The sequence below is a fragment of the Astatotilapia calliptera genome, chromosome 1 (genome assembly GCF_900246225.1).
Source record: "Astatotilapia calliptera chromosome 1, fAstCal1.2, whole genome shotgun sequence".
Lineage (NCBI taxonomy): Eukaryota > Metazoa > Chordata > Actinopteri > Cichliformes > Cichlidae > Astatotilapia > Astatotilapia calliptera.
In genome coordinates this window covers 36,814,664-36,831,352 of record NC_039302.1, presented here as the reverse complement: position 1 = coordinate 36,831,352, position 16,689 = coordinate 36,814,664, and the positions used below count along the sequence as shown (strand labels likewise).

Below are 16,689 nucleotides of genomic sequence, written 5' to 3'. Positions count from 1 at the left end.
GGACCTTTGCACTGGGAGGTCTGCACTTTGGACCACTGCAGCAGCTCCATTCTTGTTTTTCCAGCCATTCTTTTGGAGATTTGTTGCTGTTGTCCTGCTGAGGACCCAGTTTGGTCCAATTCAATTCAATTTTATTTATATAGCGCCAAATCACAACAAAAGTCACCTCAAGGCACTTTATATTGGACAGTAGATACAGAGAAAAACCCAACAATCATATGACCCCCTATGAGCAATATCTCACCCTGGGTCAACACACCTGAATCAAATGATTAGTTCATTACCAGGCTTCTGGAGAACTTCAAGACATGTTGAGGAGGTCATTTAGCCATTTAAATCACCTGTGTTGGACCAAGGACACATCTAAAACCTGCAGGACACCGGCCCTCGAGGCCTGGAGTTGGACACCTGTGCTGTAGAGTCTGAGTTTGAGCTGTTGGCTTTTTTGTTGTGTCTCAGCGTCTTCCAAAACACCGTCCAAAAACCAGGGGGTGGTTATGTCGCTTTAAAATCTAATATATGGTGATGCGCCTTGACAAGCTGTCAGAAGCTGGCCAATCTAAAGAGAGCGGACTTTTAGTGAGGAGGATATTAAAGCGATTAACGGCTTGTTTCAGATATAGCCAACCATTTTAGGGTAAATAGGGATTATTTTGAAGTGCGATTCATACAAAGCTACTCTAATGAAGTCTGAGATAAAAAGAGCTGTCTGTTAAAGAGCACAGAGATCCGTTTAAATCTGTGAGATGGTAACTCAAACCTTCTGCTCACATTCTTTAAATGTTTTTCTGACTACTCTAAGAATCGCTCTTCCTGTCAAACAGTTGGAGACGTCTGGTTTTAGCTCCGACCTGTATTCAAACGGCTCTCAGGTAAATATCATCGGCAGTCAGGTTGTGATGATGGCAGAGACGGCCGCCTCGGTCACGCCTGTCGCGTTGAACGAGTGCTTTCATTGAACTGCAGCAGACGTGTGATCAGCTGGAGACGATCTGTCTCTATGTGAGGCTCGGCTCATCGTTCAGCAGACTGAAGGAAAACCCCGAGAGGAGCAGCTCGGATCCAGGAGGACTCGGCTTCAGCAGAGGCAGGAGAAACGTCTGAGCAGTCTGAGAAACATCCCTGAAGACTGAAGCAATCAGCTTCAGTGAGATTAAAGTCTTTGTAAAGGAGTAAGACAAGAAAGGAGGTGGGTCCAGATATCAATAAATATATGTATGAAGAGATTTTAAAATTCACAAGTTTGGGGGTCCTGCGCAGTATTATTTTTTTACCATGAAGACTGACCCCTGCAGCTGCTCTGCAACATATTAAAAATCCAACAAAAACAGAAGCAGCACAACATCTTTTATAAAGTTTAGATGTTTCTTTTGGGTTTTCCTTGTCCAAGGTCTGCAGTAGGAAACGCACTTTCTCCACATCTTTGAAAGGTTTGTTCCTGCCAGGCTGCACTGAGGGCTCAGCTTAGCGCCGGGCAGTTCATTGAAAACAAACTGACGTAATCTTACCTGCGTCAGTTCATTTCTTTGTTACTGAGTTCTGTTAATACTTCCCCTTCATATCGTCCCTTCAAACAAAGAACAGTTTGTGTCACGTGACTTGTTCCCGTGCAGCCAGTAACATGCACGTTTCTGTTGTTTGGACACATCTTTGGATTTAGTAGCGACGACGTCAAACAAAAAGATAAAAACAGAAAACTAAGAAAGGTGGACCAGTCTGTTGCAACACAGTACAAAGCTGCTGAACTGTGAGGCCAAGCAGCTAAATATGGCATGTGCTGATTGTTAATGAAATCAAACTAATAATTTCACTGTGTCATACAATCATACAAACACAAACAGCTAATCTTAAATCATAACTGCCTCTGATTTGTTTCAGTTGAAGCTTTTTAGTTTTTCTGTCTTGTTATTTTGCTGAATTTCCCCCTGAATCTTTTTAAAGATTAGTTTCCCCATTACTATAAAAAAGAATATCCTGTGAAATTTTTCCTCATTTAGACAAACAGCTCGTTGAAATATGTTTTTATTTCAAACTCAAATGTATCACTTTATTGTCCTTTTTTAGCCAAAAACTGTGATGACGGCTGATAATGTGGCGATATTGTGCAAAGTCTAAGGCATGTCTTTAGCCACTGTTTCATTGCTGCAGACAACCCCACCTCCAAGAGGGTTAGAAAAGGTCAGAGGTCATCACTCACTGACGTGCAGTTAGGACACTTTCTGTCTGAGCTGCCATGTTTAACACTGCGAACTTAAAGATCAGCGGACCGATCAGGTTCCTCGAGTACATCAATCTGAAAAATCCACAGACATTGGCACAGATCCGTGTGTGCTGAGACATGTGTGCTGGTCTCACTGCTGATGTGGGGACAGAAGTGTGTTTAAACACTCTCATTGTGGGGACTGGACATAGGCATGCAGTCCTTTGAATAAATAGTCATTAAATTTTTCTTGGTGTAAGATTATTCTGCAGCAAGTGAGTGTGATGTCCTCTGAAGAGGTGGAAACATGACTCTGTGTGTGTGTGTGTGTGTGTGTGTGTGTGTGTGTGTGTGTGTGACAGATGGCGGGTTAATGAAGGCCTCGTGTGGCTGACATTTCAGTCGATACAGTATTGACGTCCCAGTTAAGCCGACAAACGAGCAGATTATTGTGTCGACTCCTGTTAGTGAACCGATCAATCAGCTCACTGTCTGTCCATTTATCAACACACACACACACACACACACACACACACACACACACACACACATACACACACACACCTGACTGTCACCGTGTCTTGTTAGGCTGCTCTCATTACATCTGCTGCTTTAACCTGTCATTAATGAGCTAAATACACAGCTGTATGCCTCTAGTGGTGTTCTGTGGAACTGCAAGAAAAACTGCTACAGGACTGAAAGGTGAAGCTGAAAGCTGCAGTTCCTGTGACGTCCAGCAGGGGGTTCCAGCAGCGAGTTAGTCCCCATAGACTCCCATGATAAAACTTTACAGCAGAAATAAACATGTTTACAGCCTGATACACAAACTGTGTTGGTCTATATGGATAATTTCCCCCTTTATGAAGACCGTATGGAAAGTTGGAGGGATGGTTAATGTCTTTGTAGGGGCGTGGCCTCTTTGATTAACAGGTGGATGGCGACACGGGTGGCTGCTGGGCTTCACCTCAGCCAACTGGAGTCCCTGAACTGGACCTCTGGACCACGTTTGATTGTTTTAATGACATCATGTGACCAATAATATGGCTGCTGGGAGGTTACTGTCCTAACAGACTGTCCAGGACGACTGAGCTGCAGTTCTGGTGCAGGGTGAAATTCTGGGTATGTGATAAAGTTGGCCAATTAGGAGGAAGTACATATTACAAGGTATCTGCTTTTTAAATGAGGTAATTGGCTCCACAAAACCAACTAAATGGCGTGGCCAAAATCCCAATGTTCGAAATGTAAAGGCCGCTATGGTGTCATGTTTTTAATGTAATTTCATATTATTTAACATAGTAACATAATATATATCTTTAAAAGGCAAAGGGGAAACTGAATATACTCGAAGAAAAGTGTGTGTCGTCCTCTTCACATTAATGTTGACTTAAATCATGGTAACTCCTGCCAGAACGTGCCGAGGGCCAAATTCGTCTCCGGGGGCCAGAGGCAGCAGAGTAATGGAGGACTTCCTCCCTGGCTCTATTTAATAACCACCGCTGCTCCTGGGTCCCACGGTCCCTGAACACATCAGAGCCGTAATGTTGGCAGATCGTCTCCTAACAGGTCAGGACCATTTGGATGCTCCGACCCCCCCACACCTTGTTAAATCCCACTTTGTTTGCGTCCCTCGTCCTCTGACAGTTAAAGAAGTGACGGATGGCCATTATTATGGAAAGAAGGTTACTTTTATACACGGCTCGTGGTGCCGGATGAGGGGGGTGCCGCCGGCCGCTCCATCACTGTCAGGGAAACTAATGATAAGATATCATAAGACACAGGACGGCCATGTTAAGATGGAGTGGCCTCCCAGCAAGTTTTCATCAGCCGGCGTCTGTCTGAGCTCAGCATTCATCTTGATTCTGCATCCACTTGCACTTATTTTGCTTTACACCTGCAAAACTGCATCAAACACCCAGAGCTGCATGGATTTATAAACGGACAAATCTGCAAATGAATAATGATGATGAAAGCAGCTTTATTTCTGCACGATGCCACTGTTCTGTAAATGAGGAGTCTACTGCTGCCTGTTTGGGTATCAGGCGCTGACACGCTGACAGGAACAACAAATAAAGTTCAATCAAACAGTCTCAACACAGAATAAATACAAAGACAGCAAATAAATCTCACCAATTTTGGGTCAAAATAAACCATTAATTTGTTTTAATTATAGATAAATGGACTGAGCATCTGGCCACCACCCTGAGGACCCTCCTCCTGATATATATCCAACACACAGACATGTCTGCACACACTCTCCAGCTACTCCCAGAGTGACAGTGCAACACAAAGCACAAATGGTGGCCAATCTGCTTCAAAATAAAGGTTCCACCTTTTCAAAAATGTTGGCTCAAACTGAGTCTTTTACTTTGAAGGCAAACAGTCGTCATTTCTGTTTTTCTACGTTATTTTTCAGTTTTTGGGCGAGTGACAGCCAGAAACGTCCTAAAAGCGCTCACCGACGACTGGTGGAGTCGCAGCCGGAGGTTGTATCACGTCCAATATGGTGACAACTCTTGATCAATGTGAGAAACCTCTATTTGGGGCTTTGCGTTGTGCTCATTGTGGCTACTCGAGCTTTACAGCAAGTTAAAAAGACGACTGCCTTAATGAACTCGGCGCTCGGACCAGGAAGCAGGGTTGATATTTCATGACTTAATAAGCAGATAACTGAAGCTGAAAGGGCGCCATCCTTTGAACGTCCGCTCTTTGGAGCCAACAGAGAATCAGGAAACGAAATGAGCATCGAACAACCATCATTACACATATACAGCGTTAAAGCATTGCTAGAGCCCAAGGTTTAAAATAAGGTGATACACGCTAGACCAGGGGGTGGGCAACTCCAGGCCTCGAGGGCCGGTATCCTGCAGGTTGTAGTTGTGTCTTTGATCCAACACAGCTGATTTAAATGGCTAAATTAGCTCCTCAACATGTCCTGAAGTTCTCCAGAGGCCTGGTAACGAACTAATCATGTGATTCAGGTGTGTTGACCCAGGGTGAGATCTAAAACCTGCAGGACACCAGCACTCGAGGCCTGGAGTTGCCCACCCCTGCGCTAGACTAATAAATTTCTTTATTCATTTTTAATTATAATAAATCCCAAAAGGTTGATTCTGTTCATCTAGACGTGACGTTTTCAGTAGGATCATGGAACTGAGCTCCCAGCCCAGTGTTCCTTCAGTGGTGCTGGTTTCAGTCATTGTGCAAATGTCCTGTTTATAAGGTTGGAAACCTGCAGTCAGCTGAGACTGAAGACGTCACCTGGATGACGATGAAATGTTTCTCCCACTGAAAGCGTCCAGATGAACAGAATCAACTATTTGGGAAAAAACATGAAATCCACCAAAGTGTGGGACATGATTTAATGTTACAGACAGAAATCTCACATTTTTAAATATACTTTCACCTCACTACAGCATCAGCACAGAGAACCGCCGGATTTTTAGTGTTTTCAGACCCACAATGCATCCGACAACCATCGTCCTGCAGCTCCTGCGACACCAGAAGAAGAAGAAGACGAAGACGAGTGTAAGTTTTAATGAGTGGATCGTCTCGGACTCTCGCCTCTGATGGACGGATTAGAGGCTCAGATTGTTTTCCTGCTGCAGTTTCATTGAAGTTTCCTGTGAATTAATTGAAAGCGTGTGCTGCCTAAGCCCTGGAAAAACATGCAGTTTTCACCGGTCGGTTCCCAAATCTGCCCGCGATGTGTTTGAGGAGGATTTTGATTTAATTTACCGCACACATCCAGGAGCGGGGCGGCGCTGTGCTGCTCTTAATTTACAACAAAATCACACACTAATCTTCTGATAATTAAATCTTTATTTATTAGACAGCTTTTGTTTAATCGCCAGCGAGGGGAGATGAAGTTCTGCAGCAAATATATGCACAGACAGGCAAAATAAAACCTCCGATCGCACCGCTGTGAACAAAGTGAACTGTTAACAGAAACTATACGAGGGGAGAGAATTCATTTTTATCATCGTCGTTGCTTACAAGACGATTGGGGACGTGAATGTACCGGGAGTATTTGAGCAACACATCTTCTTCCTTTGGGTTTAAGATTTGGGACTTTTAATGTGAAATAAAGTAAAAGGGACAAAATATGGGACAAAGGCAGAAAGACTAAAATCAGTTATCAGTCCCGCGCAGCTTTCTGCTCTGATTGAGATGGAGAGACGACCGTGCTGGCAAAAACAAAAATCGTTTTCTGTAGGTTTCCTAAATGCCTGGAACGTCAGTGGCCAGGTTATTCCTTAAAAACCCTACATAGGTTTGATCGACTTCACATCCTCGAAAGGGCAGAACAACAGAAAAGTGCTGTGGAGGCTTTGATGTAGTGTTTTGAATGTTGGTGTTGGGCCAAAGTTCTCCAGCTTTCTGAAGGTGTTTCAAAGTTTTTCTGATTTTTCACCCATTTTCAATCCAGTCCTGGTACCTGAACAATTTCACAGGAATGTTTTTGTCTGTTAATACCAGTCTATGGATTATTCAGGAAGAAAAAAAGCTCCTAATTCAAGAGATGAGACAACCTGGCAAATAACCCTTATTAAATTAAATCGGGCATAGCAGGTTGTCACGAAACGCTTAATTTGGTCTCTTGACTCGTGTGATTAGGTAGAGGATCAACAGGGGGTCCATGACCCTCTTGTGGGACACTCCCCTAGGACTTAAATCTGGGACTCTCCACCGTTTGACCTTAGAACTGAAGAAGCTTCTTGGATGAGAGGTGAAACATCTTCAAGCAACTTAACCCTTTAAGACCTACCATAGAACCAAGTCCGCCAGAGCTGATATCATATTTTTACATGCTGTGGAGCCATTTTTGGGAACATTTCAAGTTGCTATACATCAATACAACCATTATAGCCCAAATTTTAATAATATGTCTGCATTAAGTGCATAGTAATTACATAAATTGCAAAAAAGTGCAATTCACTACAAAAAAATTGAAAATCGTTTTTGTTTTTTTAACATAAATTTCTAGTTAGAGAAATTTAAGAGGCTTATCCTCAAAACTGTAAATACAAAAAAGTTGCACAAAATAGTTTCCCACCACAGGAAATTTATTTTGAGTGTCTTCATAGTTTTGTTTTTGAAATACACCAATTTTTATACACTGAAAGAAAAACGAAAATAAATATTATACTGCAAATTTGCAAAAAAGCAGCATATGCATCAAAATAAACTATTTCCAGCAGTGCAATATGAGTCCTAAGCATCCCAGAAACGACACAGAAAGTCATAAAGTCAAAGACAACTTTTAAAAACACCAGTATAGGCTCATGAGGCCCTGATGGTAAAAAACTAAATTTCCACGAAAATGACGTCACTTCCGGTTTCGGGCAGGTAATGGCGGACATGCGAAAGTTCGCTCTGACGTCTATTCCAATGTAGGAAGTGTTTTGAACAGCTGATCGGATCGGCAAAGCGTGTTTCTGGATTATTGTGTTTTTGTTGCTGCAAGCACTTTTTATGCAGTTTTTGCAAAGCTATATGTGGAAGGAAACCGTGACCGAGGACAAGCTGATGGCATAAGATGTAAGTACAATTCCTCCGGTTTCATGTGCAAAAAAATTATTGCGCTAGCTTACGCGGTTGCAGTGCTACCGGGATTTAAAAATAGTTACGCAAAACAGAGCGTGCTGCTCCGATCGGTTTTAAAGGGTTAAAGAAGTCCAGACGCTTTTCTTTCCAAACTCCTTAGACTACCATGATCTGGATGACTGAGAACCTTCACAGACATCATTTGGTCCAGTTTCATTAGTTAAATAAAGAAGCTTTTATTCACTATGTTCACTGAAACCTCATCAGAAATAGTCTCAGTGGAAGGGCGGCTGTCAGGAAGCCATTCTTTAAGAAGGGAAACAGGAGAAAATGAAAATGATACAAGAAGATCAGAGGAGCAGATCTGATGGAGCGATGGATCCAGATCATGGTCAGTATGTACGAGGAGGTCCAACAGTGACAGTCTGCAGCCATCTGTGAGGCTCTGTCATGGTTTCAGCTGCACGTCAGCCAGTGGTGTTTATAATCTGTGTTAAAAATGATGAATTATGATTTCTCTAAAAAGAAGCCAGGCAGTATTTTTCCATCTATTAACTCATTGTGTGATAAATGCAAAGCAATGGAAAGAACCCTAGGCCACCTTTTCTGGTGCTGCCCTACACTCAGGAGTTTCTGGGAAGAGATATTTAATATATATAACCAGATTTATGACTTAAAATTAAAGTCAGATGGAACTTGGAACATCACTGGAACTTCGGTGTCCTCTTCAGAAAGCCTTAATGTTTGTCATGATTGAAGGTAAAACACTTATTCTTAGAGCCTGGAAAGCACCACCTCCTCCCTCGTTTAGGGTTTGGCTACGTGAGCTGATCACATGTTTCTATATTGAAGAGGTTTGTCATCGTCTGGCTGGCACATTTGTCGAAATCTGGACCCTTTTCTCAATCACATTAACGGGGATTCAAGATCATCTTTAACCCATTTGACTGCGCTTTGTGTTTATGTGAAACCACACTTCTGTCACGATCCCGGGTCTCTGACCAGCGTTTTCAGTTTACGTTTTGAGTTCTTAAGTTATTCCTTGAAATATGTTGAGTAATAGGATTATCATTTGGTTGCCTTAAGTTTAGTCTAGCTATGTTTCACTCTTCTGTGTTAGTCTGTCATGTTTCTTGTCTTCTTGTTCATGTTGTCAAGCTACTTGCTGTTTCCTGTTTTATTTTGAAAGTCTGTCTTATTTCAGTGCTTTGCTTGCTTTGTCTCGTGTCAGATTAGCCTCAGCCGTTTCCCCGTGTGTTTCCACTTCCCCTGATCACCTCATGTGTGTATTTAGTCTGTGTGTTTTCTTCATTCGTCGTCAGGTCGTCCGTTATTTCTCGCCATGTTTCATGTCCAGGTTTCTGTCAAGGCTCTTTTTATCAGCCTTATTAAACGGCTCGCCTTTGTTCATATCAAGTTTTGTTCCACCTTCTTTTGTGTCTGCATTTGGGTCTATTAACAATTCATACAGGCTGCTTCGGCACACTGTGACAACTTCTGCTGGACCCTGATTCCTTCCTGGACGTGTTCTGAACATCTATTGGACTCGGTGAACTCTCTGCTGCCCTGTCTAACTTTACACGGAAGATCATCTTCTTCGGACTCCAGCATTTGTCTCAAACTTTTGATTTGAACTGACTAACTTGGTTTTGTTGTTTTTTTGGTGGCACGGTGGTTAGCACTGTTGCTGCACAGCAAGAGTTCAATTCCACCATCAGGCTGGGTCTCTCTGTGTGGAGTTTGCATGTTCCCCTTGTTTGCGTGGGTTCCCTCTGGGGACTCCGGCTTTCTCCCACCATCCAAAGTCTTGCAGTTAGGTTCACTGATTAATCTAAACTGCCCATTGGTGTGAATGTGAGAGCGAATGGTCCCTGTGTGTTAGCCCTGCGACAAACTGGCGACCTGTCCAGGGTGTACCCTGCCTCTTGCCCATGACAGCCAGTGTTGGTCAAGTTACTTGAAAAAAGTAATCAGTAACTAATTACTGATTACTTCCCCCAAAAAGTAATCCCGTTACTTTACTGATTACTTATTTTCAAAAGTAATTAGTTACTTAGTTACCTTTTTAAAAACACGATTTACAACCTGAAGAGGTGATAAAGCGATAGATCTTTCAGCCCAATTCTACTTTTTCTACATAATCATCATACAAAATGTAATCAGATGGAAAAGTCTCTTTTTAAAACTTGTTTTATCAGTTTTAATCTTTTAACTTTATGCATCAAGCAAAAATGTAATTATATGCAACATTCTCTGACTGGAAGAAATTAGTTTAACATTTAAACCTATTTTCTGCACATTCCAGCTCATAAAATAAAATATTTTTTGTGTTTACATTCACTCTTTCAAATAGATGCAAGTAAAACACAGCAGAAAATAAATAAAGTCAAAGACTCAGCGGTCCTGTTGCTCTATTTTCACCTGTAAAGCAGGAGTGGGGTAGGCGGAGGTTTACCCTGGTGCAGGTGTGCCGCAGTCAGTGGAAGAATCCGCGAGTTTCTCTGTGAGTTTCCCATTACTTCGTAGCTACTCGGTGCTTGTTTGGAAGTTTAGGGTTTTTTTTTGCTGTAAAAAGAAGTTTTCTTCCCACGCACAGCGGACACTAATGTTTTTGTCACTTTTTATGGAATCAAACTCAAAGTAAGGTCAGTACTTCCACGCTTTAAACGCTGCACGCTCATACTCTCTCCCACACTCGATATATGATCCACTGTTGATCTGCACACAGCTGTTGTTACGAACGGCGCACTCGCTTACGTCACTGTCATGAGACATTCTCGCAAAAAATCACGGTTTTAGTAACGCAGTAACGCAGCGTTCCTACGGGAAAGTAACAGTAATCTAATTACCATTTTTGCAATAGTAATCCCTTACTCGTTACTTGAAAAAAATAATCAGATTACAGTAACGCGTTACTGCCCATCTCTGATGACAGCTGGGATAGGCTCCAGCACCCCCCGTGACCCAGAAAAGGAGAAGTGGAAGTGGATGGATGACCTGTGGGGGGTTTTTTCTTCTTTTTTTGCTGTTTTGTTTTCTCTTCTCTGTGCTTGGATGTTTTTGTTTTTTAATTTTTTTTCCTTTGTCTGGAGTGATTTTAATGTAATTTTGAACTTGAAATCTTATAAATTAAAAAAAAAAGATGAATTATGAACCGAGAAAAGTTTGAGCCATTACGCAGTAACATCTGGAAACATCTGATTAACAGCAACTTCATTTTTCAGCATATAGTGATCCTAAAGTCACTGTGAGTGCAGTAAAAGCATGCCTGGATAGAAACATGCGCAATGAGCCACAGAGCTGTGGTTAGGCTAACAGTTCCCGTGCTTTGGGAAAGTCAAACGCTGTCATGGCAGGAAGAAGGCGGCAGACCAGGTTAATCGTTAATGTATTGATAGCTTGATATGACAGCTTTGCTGGCCCAGAGTGATTCTTCCACTTGTACCTATTTGGTGTGACGCCACCACGAGGCCACGGGCTGCAGCTACATCACGAGATTTTAAGCACGTTTGGAGCGTGTCATAAATGTCTTCCTCCCATTTCTTGTGTCTCTTTAGTTACAAAGTATTCACATATTTCTAATTCAAAGTTCCCGCAGATACGCTGAACTCATGTGTCTCTAAGTCGAGACGTTTCTGTGTGAATGACAGAAATGAAAGACCTGCAAAACAATAATAATAGCTTTTTCAAAAAAGGGTTTGTGTCTGTGTTTGTGCTGTGGACCGCTCCTCAGTAAAATGTTTCCTCCTCAGAGAGGCCGGGCTGAAGGCTTCTAAGCCTCACAGGTTAACGAGTGTTTCTGCTCCGTGCCGCCGCCGATCCTCAGTTCGCAGCTGAGCCACCTTTACATTTACCTCCACTGATCTCCAGAGCTTTTACTCTGAAAAACAGGCTGTGGGCTCTGTCAGATCGTATATCAACACGTGTCTTTCTCCCCGTGTTCTCGCCGCCTCCTCGGGCGCCATCAGGAGAAAACAGATTGGAGAATCAGTGGATTAAACCCACAGATCACCTGCAGGAAATCCCCGCCGCCCGCCGCTCTTTCAGAGCTTTACAGAGTTGTCTGAAAGAAAAATGAAATAACGGGCTTCTTTAAGGTCAAGATTTGCTGTGGCGGGCTCAGCTCAGGCGTAAACGCTCAGTAACACCGGCTCGGCTGATTGCTTTGCTCTCTAGACGATGTCAATTTTTGGCCGAGGAGCGCTCGGTATTAAGGTGGCGGCGCATCGAGGGCCCTTGTTGGCGGCAGGTGAGTCCTGAAGCTCCGCTCTATTATCGGCTGAGCCCAGAGGAATATCTCACAGAGTAATAGCACATTACATTCTTAATGCGTCTAAAACACGAGGCGCTCCTCACACAATCCCCCCGCCATCTCTGCACAACCTTTTTGTTTTTGTCCTGTTGTTGTTTTTGTCACTTTGCTCCGGTCTCCCAGCGGCGTTTTGGCTCACGCTCGCTGGGCCGCGGAGCATCCATCAAACCGGAACTACGTGCCGAGGGAGCGTTGGCCAACAAGGAAGTCATTAGAGAGGATGAATCTGTTGTATTTACTCCTCTGTTATGCAATAATAAAGACAGAGTGCAGCGCAGGACAAAAGGAAATGATGGTCTTTACACAGCGCTGGTTGGAGCCGCTGTGAGGGGAGCAAACTGCGTCTCTAAGATCAGGAAGAGGCTCCGATGTAAATGCACCGCGCTGGACCCTCCAGCTTTACCAGCACCTGTCTGTACAAATGAGAGCGTTACCTAAAACCATTAGGACGTATGAGCAGCTTAATACGCCGGGCAAAGACTCACAAAGTGCTGAAATACATTCACATCCATGATTGTTAGTAAATGTGACGGATAGCTTTAAAATGAGCTTGAAAACAAGAAATTTCAACTTCCTGGTGTTCATCTGGTGCACAAACACATCAGTAAATGGTAAATGGCCTGTATTTGTATAGCGCTTTACGCACCAGTCATCCACACATTCACACACTGGTGATGGCAGCTACATTGTAGCCACACCCACCCTGGGGCGCAATGACAGAGGCGCCACCGGCCCTCTGACCACCACCAGTAGGCAACGGGTGAAGTGTCTTGCCCAAGGACACAACGACCGGGACTGTTCAAGCCGGGGCTCGAACCTTGGACACTTCATACGTTCTAAGAACACACGACTTGGTTAAGCTGAGGCAGGATTAAGTGCCTCTCGTTTGGGCCCATTTATCTGAACAATACTCGCTCCAAACACAAAATATACTTACGTACGCAGCCATCGAGAAAAGCAAGTGACAGACTGTCAGTAATCCACGAGAGTTTAATGACAGCGTTTAAAACTCAAGCTGTGCTCTCTGCTATTTAAGTTATGTTTTGAAAAAGCTCCAACCTGCTGATAGTCTTTTAGGAAGTCCAGGAAAGACGCGTAGCAGTGATCCCGTCGACTGGAGAATATCTACAGTTTAATTCCAGGATTAAAATGTCAGCTTTTGACCTCGTGACCTCTCGTGCAGAGATAAAAGATGTCACGTCCTCTTTTCCTTCGTCTCTCTGTATGTTTTGGGTTTGTTTTTTGGCCTCCTGTGATCTGCCAGTCATTAAAGCCTCTGGTTCGACCCAATTGTTGAGGAAACGGCCTGTTTTAAGCCTTTAGAGTCAACACAGACGCCTCCTCGGGGAGAAACGAGCGGCAGTTTAAGTGATTTCTCTCTGAGCGGCCCCATAAGTGCAGCAAATATCGCCTTTAAAGCCCGAGACCTGTAAAACATCTCACTCTGAGGTCTTTTTTTCTCTCTCTGACGCGTCTTTTTAGAAAGCTCAGCGATCACCGCCGCCGTCTGAGGAGATGAGCTAATTAAATTGGTACTTTTTACAAGTCTTACTCAATAAATCTGAATAAATTAACAAGGCATTACTAAGGCTGCTACATTAAATTTGCATAGTGCATTTAATGAATATGCAGCCGCGACTGGAAAGGTCTGCCACTGTGAACCCCGGCGAATTAGCATAACTACTTCCAGCATGTTTCTTAAATAATGCTCTCATTTGCACATCACTGAGTTGGCTAATTCTGGCTTCGGCGAGGGCGGCCCCGTAATTAAAGAATCTCACTTTAATTTTTAATGAAGTTTATGTTACATCAATCCTGACAGTAATGAGGGAGACATGGAAACAAAAAGGCTGCTAATAATTAAATTCACAAACCAGTTTGAGGGATAATAACTCCTGAGGAGGAATTACATGACTAATTATTAATTAAATATTCATAGTATCATGCAGCAGCAGCAGCAGCGGCGGCAGCTCCTTACCGCACGCCGCCGGAGCCCAGATGCCAAACGGCTTTTATCTGTGGAGGACCTGAGTGGATCATAACGGCGCTCCAGACTGCCATTAATTATAATGACCCTACAACAAAAACAGGCTGTAATTGGTGGGCGTCCGCCACGTCCATGGATCTGTCTGGGAGGCTTTCCCTCTGATTTGTGAAGCTGCAACTCGTCCCGGCGCCTGAATGGACTCAAATAGCTTTCATTCAGTTCACTGTTAGCACTACATTATTGTACTCATAAATATACTTTTTGAACGTCTTCAAATAAATTGATGCATTCTCATAAACTTATTAGATTAAAAATAGAGATGTTAGCCACCATGTTGCCCCGCCATCTCGAATGCAGTGGCAGAGACGTACCTCGCCACGTGTGGCTGGAGACGGGTGAAACAGCAGCGCTCGCCGATAGAAAACTTAACGATATCTCCAACAAGTCGCCTGCTCTTCAAGTATCGATGTCCTCGGACAGACGTGAGCTTCACGGACTCGTCCACTCGCAGGTTTTACAGCCTCCTCCAGGGCAAGGCTGGACTGGGACAAAAAATCGGCCCGGGCATTTTGACTAGAGACCGGCCCACCAGGATAAAGATTGAAAATGTGACGTCATTCAAGGGTAAAACCGCAAAGGATTCTGGGAACTTGTGGCAAGACGTACTAGCGCACGCAGGCTTTCAATTGAAATCAGTCACACAGCGATAAAAAGAAACACAAAAAATGGCAAGAAGCCGTTGTATTATTAACTGCAATAGCCGGTCGCATGACAGCCACGGGAAGCCGACGGGTAAAGAGATCAGTTTTTTTCGGATTACGTCGTTGAAGAGAAATATTTTAAGCCATGTTTCCGAAGTAAGAGCCGACGGATGGTCTGGATATACCAAATATAACATCTCAGAACACTCCAGCTCACATGTTAGTCTGCTCCAAGCATTTACACGAAGGTCAGAGTTTTGTAGTAGTTAATACGTCATTTTTCTTAACATAATTGGTGATATAGGTTACAAGCAAGTCTGGCGCTGAACAGAAGTTGTCGCGCTATGCTCCTTTATTTATTGTGCATAAATAGTGAATTGTCCTGACACAATATTGCGTTTCGCTTCTGTTATTATGGTACATTGACAAAAACATATACTTTTATTCACAGGATAAAACAGGTTTTTTTGTGTATCACCAATTGTCCAGTGCGATTACAGCATACAATATTATTGTCACTGCTACATTTCTGTAACGGGTACCAGAAATTATTTCCACTACTAATTAATTACCGTTGAGCTCAAAGGTCCTATTAATAAACGGTTAACGAATGTGTATTTATGAAGACGATTTGTGAGACTGGTAAACTTACCTCTGTTCGTACGATGGTCTTTACTTTCTACACGGTGCATTTCAAGGTCCTGCACCCATCCGTCAGTAAACTGTACCTGGACTTGTTGCAGTGACCGGAAGTTACTAAACTTCATGAGTGTATGCACTCACTCCAAGAACCGTATAATTATAAATATGAGCGTGGTGAAAGTTGGGCAGCACGCTGACGTCTTTTGTCCCTCTGTGTGCTCGTAAGGGTCTGACCCTTTCACTGCTTTGATTTTTTCCTCGTATCTTTTCTTTGTCTTTTCGTCGAGTCTGTCTTTGTACGGACCGGCATTGTTCTCCTTTTGTTTTGTACATTCCTTTTTTGTACGGCAAAGAAAAAGCAAGAATTTATTGGAACCGGAGAATGAACGTTTTGCGGTGCTGCAAACGCTTGCATTTGATGCGGTACTTGGATTGTTTTGCCACGAGTTCCCGGCATGCAATGCGCGAAAATCACGTGATTGCTAAACAAGGGGGAGGGTGCATCCGGCCTCCTCGGCTGTAATTGGTCCAGCCCAGAGTCGATCATGACCAATTGGCCAATCCAACACCTTTCATTATATATACCCTTCCTAAAAAAATAAAAAAATTAAAAAAAAAATCCATCGGCCCATAGAAACAAAAAATCGCCAGCGGCCCACCGGGCAAATGCCGGGCATACCGGCATTTGCCCGGTATGCCCGATGGCCAGTCCAGCTATGCTCCAGGGTAAAGAGACGTGGACACCCGGCATGAGCAGCCGGACAAAAACCTTCATGGAAAATCACGAACACATTTTTGTTTTTTTAAGACGAAAAGAAAAAAGATGTGACAACTGTTACGTGACGTTTTCTAAATTTAACCTGAGATGATAAAATATGGAGATAAAGTCCGGCCAGTGTGGAAGTCCTGTTCTATTTAATGTCCACCAGGAGGCGATACCTGTGGTTAAAGAAAGAGTCTATGGGAACTCAGTCGTGACCTCTAAGTGCTTTCCTGATGAGCTCAGTTTGTTTTAATTCTGAAGTCCATTTAATAAATGTTGGTGATGCTGATGCTGCTTCCTCACAGGAAGCGATTCATCTCAAATCGCTCTGCAGTGACTGTTGGTCGCTAGCAGGTGTTCCAGGCTACAGTTGCCTAGGCAACTGGTAACCTGCGTTTTCATTGGTAGTTGAACCTCATAAACGAGGTCAAAAGCTGTGTCCCAAAATGTCGGCTGCATCCTCCGGAGGCCGCATTTGAAGGCCGATTACGTCACAGCCAGGCGACGAAGGCTGTCCCAATTCGTCGACTCCTTCAAATG

At 43.4% G+C, this 16,689-nt stretch overlaps 1 long non-coding RNA gene across 3 annotated transcripts in view; it reads left to right on the top strand.

Moving 5' to 3' along the window:
• Positions 1-10,367: 10,367 nt before the first annotated feature.
• The window catches only part of LOC113027115 (uncharacterized), a 30,109-nt gene continuing 23,787 nt past the window's right edge, over positions 10,368-16,689 (top strand). For 2 of the 3 annotated variants that reach the window (XR_003272987.1, XR_003272986.1), the window contains exon 1: positions 11,597-11,993. This is a non-coding gene — a long non-coding RNA (uncharacterized LOC113027115). Of the gene's footprint in view, positions 10,390-11,596; positions 11,994-16,689 lie in introns of those variants that run through there. The other variant, XR_003272988.1, reaches the window with a different exon arrangement.